The sequence below is a fragment of the Marmota marmota genome, unplaced genomic scaffold, assembly GCF_001458135.2.
Source record: "Marmota marmota marmota unplaced genomic scaffold, marMar, whole genome shotgun sequence".
In the NCBI taxonomy this organism is placed as follows: domain Eukaryota; kingdom Metazoa; phylum Chordata; class Mammalia; order Rodentia; family Sciuridae; genus Marmota; species Marmota marmota.
Window position 1 is genome coordinate 39,724,313 of NW_025999968.1, and position 7,109 is coordinate 39,731,421.

The window sequence follows — 7,109 nt, forward strand, 5'->3', positions numbered from 1 at the left end:
ATTCTCTACCATCAAGTTACATTCTTTTTTTAATATTTTTTAGTTATAGTTGGACACAATAGCTTTATTTTTTATTTTATGTGGTGCTGAGGATCGAACCCAGTGCCTCACACATGCTAGGTGAGCTCTCCACCTCTGAGCCACAACCCCAGTCCCAACTTGCATTCTTCAGGCCTCTTCTGATTACTTATTATTTTTTTAAATTGTTTAATACATTTGTTCATGTTGTTATAAATTGAGCCAACCAAATATATTTTTCCAAATTTGCCAAATAATTTTAGCAAAATCATTTGTCTCTGAATAATGGATATAGTAGCTGACCTCCTCCCTAACCTCAGCACTGACATTTCTAAATGAATAAGAGAGATTGATGTCTTGGCTCTTCTCTGTGTCCAAGGTTCTATGACTTAGTAACACAGATGTTAGAGAATAACCCATGGTGATTTAAAGCCATAAATAAGACACTGAACTAAATACACCCATCAGGCACTTCATCTAACAATTCTGAAAAGTCTTGAATAACAATGGTTGAGATCCTAAAAATGAAAAACTAAAAAGGAAAAGTAAGTGTTTCTTCCAGATGGCTTAGATAAATAGTCCAGAAAAGAAATGATCAGAAGCAGCCAGTATAGCCACATTAACAACACAGCAGCTCTTTATTTTATGGGTGAGCTGACAACATGATGCCACCTTCTCCTGCCATAGGTAATGGTATAGTCATTTGGTCCAACAATTCCTGCACATCTCTATATCCTTCCATCAGTTCTTGATATTGATCTTGGAAACACTGTAGATTCTGGAAATTGTACTGACATCACCATGTCACATGATTTGTCCCTGACCTAATTTATACTTAACATCTATAGAGTATCCATCACATATTTGTTGGAAAAATATTTTTAGTTCTTTATATTTTGAATAGATAATGCATGCTGTTACGGTTTGGATCTAGAATATTCCCCCACAGCACCATGTGGTATAGGATTGGTCCCCAGCTTGACATTATTGGGAGTTAGGCATGGTTGGAGGTTTTTAGGCCATGGGAGAGTGTCTTCTAAGAGAACAGGAACCTCAGCCCATTCCTCTTCCCTTCTCTTTTATTACGTAGCCATGAGGAGAGCAGTTTTGCCCTGCCTAGGCTTCCACCATGATGTCCTGCCTAGACACAGGAAAGCAGTGGGGCCAGTCAATCAAGGACTGCAGCCTCTAAAACTGTAAACCAAAAGAAGAAACCTTTTCCCTTTAGAAATTTATTAACTCAGGTATTTGTTATGGTGATGGAAAACTGACTTAACACACAGAAGAATACAAAACATAGTACAAAATTCAAAAGATATAAAAAGATGTATAGTGAAAATTGAGTTTTCTTCTCCCAGCCACCAAACTCCCTTTCTTTGAAGCAACCACTGTCATCAGCCTTTATCTGTATCTTTCCAGAAATAATCATATGCATTTAAGCATATACACATAGACATATTTAACACAAATCATGATATGTGATGGACATGTTTTTATATCTTGCTTTGTTTTCAACTCACGAAATACCTTGATATTGTTATTTCACAAAGAGAAAAATATTTATATTTCATTAAGTGCTTCCTCAATGAAAGAAAATTTTACCTTTTCACCCAGGTAGTATGTGAACTTAGTTAAGACTATTTCTGTCTTCCCTTGAGAATGCTGAAATTTATAAATATGATTTTTAACTGAACTTCTAAAAATAAGGGAGAGAAAATGAATCCAGAAATTCTCTATCCTCCTGGATTGGCATATACTCTATAATTCAAAAATTCTTCCAGAATGCCCTAGGTTTCAGATAGATTCCAGCAAAGTCCTTTCAAGATCAGCAAGTTGCTAAAAGAGAAAAGGCCTCTCTCTGAGATTGTGAGTGTTAAGTCCCCATATAGAAAATACCTACCCGAAGTAAAGCTGAACTGAGGAAAATAGCCTACAGAGCTGAGACATGAGGTGATTGTTTTAATTCCTGGATCCAGCTATGCCTGAAACTGGCTCAGGATGAAGGTAAGTGAATCACTTACCTCAGGAGCAAAATTCAAGGGGATAAAACAAAATTCAGTAATCAAGAAAATAATATTTCTTAAAATAAAAAATACATGCAAAAAAACCATGATAAAAATATCAAATTTTAAAATAAATCAAGGTCCCACTCTGCACTCATAGATCTCACTTCAGTTGCCTTTGTCTAACCCAGCTCCAAGACATCCCAGTTATTACAGGAGTAGATAAATTCTACACATTCTTTTTTTTTCACTCATGTTAACTTTCCTTAAGTCTCTCTCATTTGCATTTGAAAGAGTCCTACCTAATGTCTCACTTCGCAGTTACTCTAGGCATTCCATTATTTAATGCATGTGTAGTAAGTGCTGGGTGCACATGTGCGTTGTTTTCGGTTGCTGTTCTTCACTGAGACTTTGCTTTCTCTCGGCTACCTTCTGGAAACACTTGAAACTCCTACAAAAACTAATGTAAATATCTTCAAAATTGTAAAAACTGCCCTGTTTTCACAGGTGCCGTGGGATGATTCCAGAACTGAATTCACCGCAGCCTGGACACCCAGGTTAAGCTTCCCGCCCTGGACGGCTCTGAGCCAAGGATCAATTGTGGTGGGAAGACAAAGGCAGACCCGTTCCTAACCTGACGACCTTGGTTGACCCCTCCTGGGCCACGCCAAGACATTCTCAGCACTGCACTGTAGGCTAAGATGCCGCTTTCTTCCTCCCTCACTCCTTCCCAGGCTCAAACCAGATGTGTGACCTCAAGTGCTTTCAGCCTCCCCTGATCCCTCTCCATTTTTCCTCACCGGCATTTTCTGCAAGAAATTTCTCATACTTTGAATACTATCTTGACATCAATGACTTTTTTTTTTTTTAGTTTTCACTACTTTTCAATTTAAATGTTATTTATTTTTGACTTTTAATTCATTTTTAACTAGTACCTGAAAACATAAAAATTCTACATATCAATGGGTAGCATGATGTTTTGATATGTGTGCATTATATAATGTTTAAACATTATATTCTTAAGTCTTAGTCATTTCTTCATGGTGAAAACTTTCAAAATCCTTCTTTCTAGCTTTTAGAAACATGCAGTACATTATTTTTATCTATAGTCACTCTACTGTGCAACAGCATGCTGTAAGTTTTTACTATTATCTAACTATGAGTTTGCACCTGTTGATCAACTTTTCCCTACCCTCTCCACCACAGCCTCAGTAACCACCATTCTATTCAATTCTGAGATCAACTTTTTTTAGATGCCACCTGTGAGTGAGATCATAGGGTACTTGTCTTTCCATATCTGCCTTATAGCATTTATCATAATGATCTTCATTTCCATCCTTCTTGTCACAAATGACAGAACTTCAGTCTTTTTATGGCTGAATAGCATTCCATTGTGTGTGTATGTGTGTGTGTGTGTGTGTATATATATATATATATATATATATATATATATCTCACATTTTCTTTATCGGTTCGTCAGTTGATGGACACTTAGGTTGTTTTCATGACACCAACTTCTTGAAGGACCTGAACTAACACATGTCTATAATCTGTCTTGTCATTACTGTGTGCACATTTCTCCCTAAGTGACTAAGGCCAAGCAGAGATATCAAACTTGTTAAACATACACATACAAACACACACACACCCATACTCCAAACCAAAGGCCGAAACTGGCTGGTCATCAGGAAGATTTTAGGGACTGAGTGGCAATACTTAAAGGAAGTCAGGATGGTTAAAATAGATGACAAAGAACCACAAAGCACTGGCAGTTCATCAAAATGCTGAATCATGGACAATTATTCCTCCTTCTTCTTTGTGGGGGTTTGTGGCCACAATTTATTTAAACTAATCAAGAAGTAGTATTTTACACAACTGAGTATTTTATTTAATTTTCTGAAACACGCATATTTCTGGTACCCAAGAACTGGAACTTCTGGTGCACAAGTCATAGATCCTTTCTCCCATTCCTCAACTCTGGTGACTCAGTGGTGGCCTCATGCAGGCCAAACGCTTTGCCATCACTATTTTTCTCTGGAGCAACAGGTCCACTCAAAAAAAAAAAGGCACAAAATTCCCATGTCCTTATGGTGTCTACCCTGACTAGCTCCCAGTTAAGAGAAAGGCTCTCTCTAGGCAGTGAACCTGACTGCTGCCAGTCTAGCCTGCGGTGTATACCAGAAGCCAGGATCTTCACACACACAGACCTCACCAGAGGGTCACCAGACATTCTTCAAGGTGTAACCCAGCCACAGGAATGTACAGTGAAGCCTCACCCACCACAATAGAAAAAATGTTCATATCACAACATGCAAGAAAGAAACCAAAACCAACCAACCAAAAAACCTCCTTTGTCACCTGGAGTAAGCATCATGGATGTTCTTACTGGTTTTATCATGTTGCCTTTCTTCCATGGTCATGAAGGCACAGTAGCAATTGTGAATACTGTTTTAGTAATGGTTCATTTTCTTAGGTACAGGGACTATCACTCCCGCAGCCTTTCATGTCACCATGCTAGAAACTGGTAGCAGTTACTGCTTCTGAAGGAATTCTAGATGACTAGCAGTCAGGCATAAGGAAAAAAATTACTTGTATATCCTTTTGTGCCTACTGAAGTTGGAGTCATAACTGCAATACCTACTTAAACAAAATGCAAAATAAAATAGACTATTATGCTGTTCCTCCAGGACTGTTGGATGGCCACATCAGTATCAAATTAGGGTCTACCGTTCTCCTAATTTGGAAAGATATTATTTTTTAGTCTCTAGGTATCTCTCCGGCACAATACCTTTACAATGACATTCTGATGGTTTTGCATGCCCTATTAACACCTGACTTTTCCTCCTTCATATAACTGAGTTCTTCCAGGACTGCTATCAAGATCACGGTGTTTCCATATAACTACAGACTCTGTCATTCAGATCTCACAACACTTTCTTTCATAAGACCATCCAAGATTGATAATTCTCTAGCTGGTCCCAGCCATTTTGTATTTGTCTTACAACATGCTGAAAAGAGGTAAAAATATTCTATAAACCAGCATGAATTCCTAAAGATAGAGACTGTGGAACTTCAGGTGAAAATCTCAATAAATTGAATGCAAAATCAAACACATATCTGCATTTGCTATTTTTTCCAATGAGATCAATAACTTTGATTCGCTAAATCATTGAATCATTGATAATACACACACACACACACACACACAAATAAAAACCAACAAAAAAAAATGAAAAATTATGTAGTGAATACTATAGGTGCCTTTCCCATATTCATTCAGCATTTGCTGGCCCCACAGTTCCTACAGGTAAGCCCCAAAGGCTGACTGCCTGAGGGCTTTCTCCAGCGGCTGGAGTGCTAAACTCCTAAGGGACAGATGAGATATGCTTGGGAGTTAATGCCTCTTGGAACAGCCTTCAACTATTGGCAGATGGTGAATAAATATCTCAGCTACTTACCCCTCAAATAAGGAACTCCAAGACCAACTCTAACACATTAGTCTTTCCAGGTTCTCCCAATGGGACTGACCCAATAGTTAGCCTGCTCATAAACATATCCTCTATGACTTTATTCCATGGTTGTCTCACTTCCCAATTCCCCTGCCCATGTTTCCTGAGGTCACCTTCCAACCTGGACTTCAACATGTACTTCAGGGTCCACCTCTGGAGGAATTCAGCCCAAGTCAAACTACTATCCATTAGTTCTCTTATAGACAATCTATTCTGGCTATCAACTGGGTCATCCATAGTCAAACCTACCAATGCTAACGTCAGCTTGCCTGCGAAAAGGGACCAATTCTGTAGCCATCTTTGGATATATCCACGTTCATATTTCACTGATCTTTCCTCTAATGGGAAATAAGACCCTACTTTGGGTTCATACTTTCACCCAGCCACAGCACACTAGAGGTGGCTTAAGGAGAAAAAAAACATTGCTTTTCCTAATATTTTAATTTTTTATGTTCAATGTAGGTGCTTAAAAATGCCTCGAAGTTCCTTGGAGCCTTGTTGGTGTGTGTGTGTCGAATGAATAAAAATGAACTAGCTTGGGATATCATGGAGGCTAACTATTTAACTGATCTTATTTTGTTGAAGATCACAACATATTCTGGTTATTTTTTAATTTTTTTTTATCCTTCCTTCTTTCTGCCTTTGCTTGGCTCTCATCTTTCTTTGAGATTAATTGGAGTGTTAGTAACTGTTACAAGAAGCTGGACTTGAAACTATAGGCATGTTGTCCGGCAGATGGGTTTTTGCAGTTCTGCAGTCTAAGCCTAATTATCCATTTTGAGTTTTTATTTGAGTTGCCAATGTTTGTCCATTTGACTTTTCTCCTGTCCATTAAGCAATTTTACTGCATGATAGAACATCTACACAAAAAGAATGTCAGGAAACCAGCAGCCGAGTGTTGACAGCAATAGGAGATAGGATCACACTCTTCACCGGAAGTCCACCTCTCTCCTGAATCCAGCATGTAGGAAATGCATGATATTAGAATAAAGAATGCAAAAAAGATGGTCTAACACATCTATGGAACAGAGTCTGGAAAATTCCTATTGGGTTAGTAAAATCCAACATGTGCACTGAGTGCCTTTCTACTTGTTTAAGTCAAAGAGCATTTAATCTCCATCTGAATAACACAAAAACTAAGATGCTATAAATTGCAGCCACCAAAGTTTTTTTTTAATCAACGCATATTAAATATGTTTAAATGTTATTTCCTCATTTTTCTCAAGTTTCTACAAAGCACCAAAGGCCACACCTACCCAGTATCTCCTGCCAAATGGGAAGTTTATCTGACTCACTGACACAGCAGAAATTCATCTATCTCCCTTTAGTGACACCTCCTAGGAGATTCCTTCCTCCATTTTATCATTGCTCAACAATAGCATTGGGGAAAAAGGAAAACACACACAAAAAAAGAATAAATTCAACCATCTTATTTTTAAATACAATAAATTTCAAATTTTATACTAAAATGAAATCATGATGCTTAACATCAACACAAATGCTTTTTAATGATAAGGGAACTTCAACGTTTCAAGTACTTTTCCTTTTCTTTTCTTTCTTTTTTTTTTTTTTTTTTTTT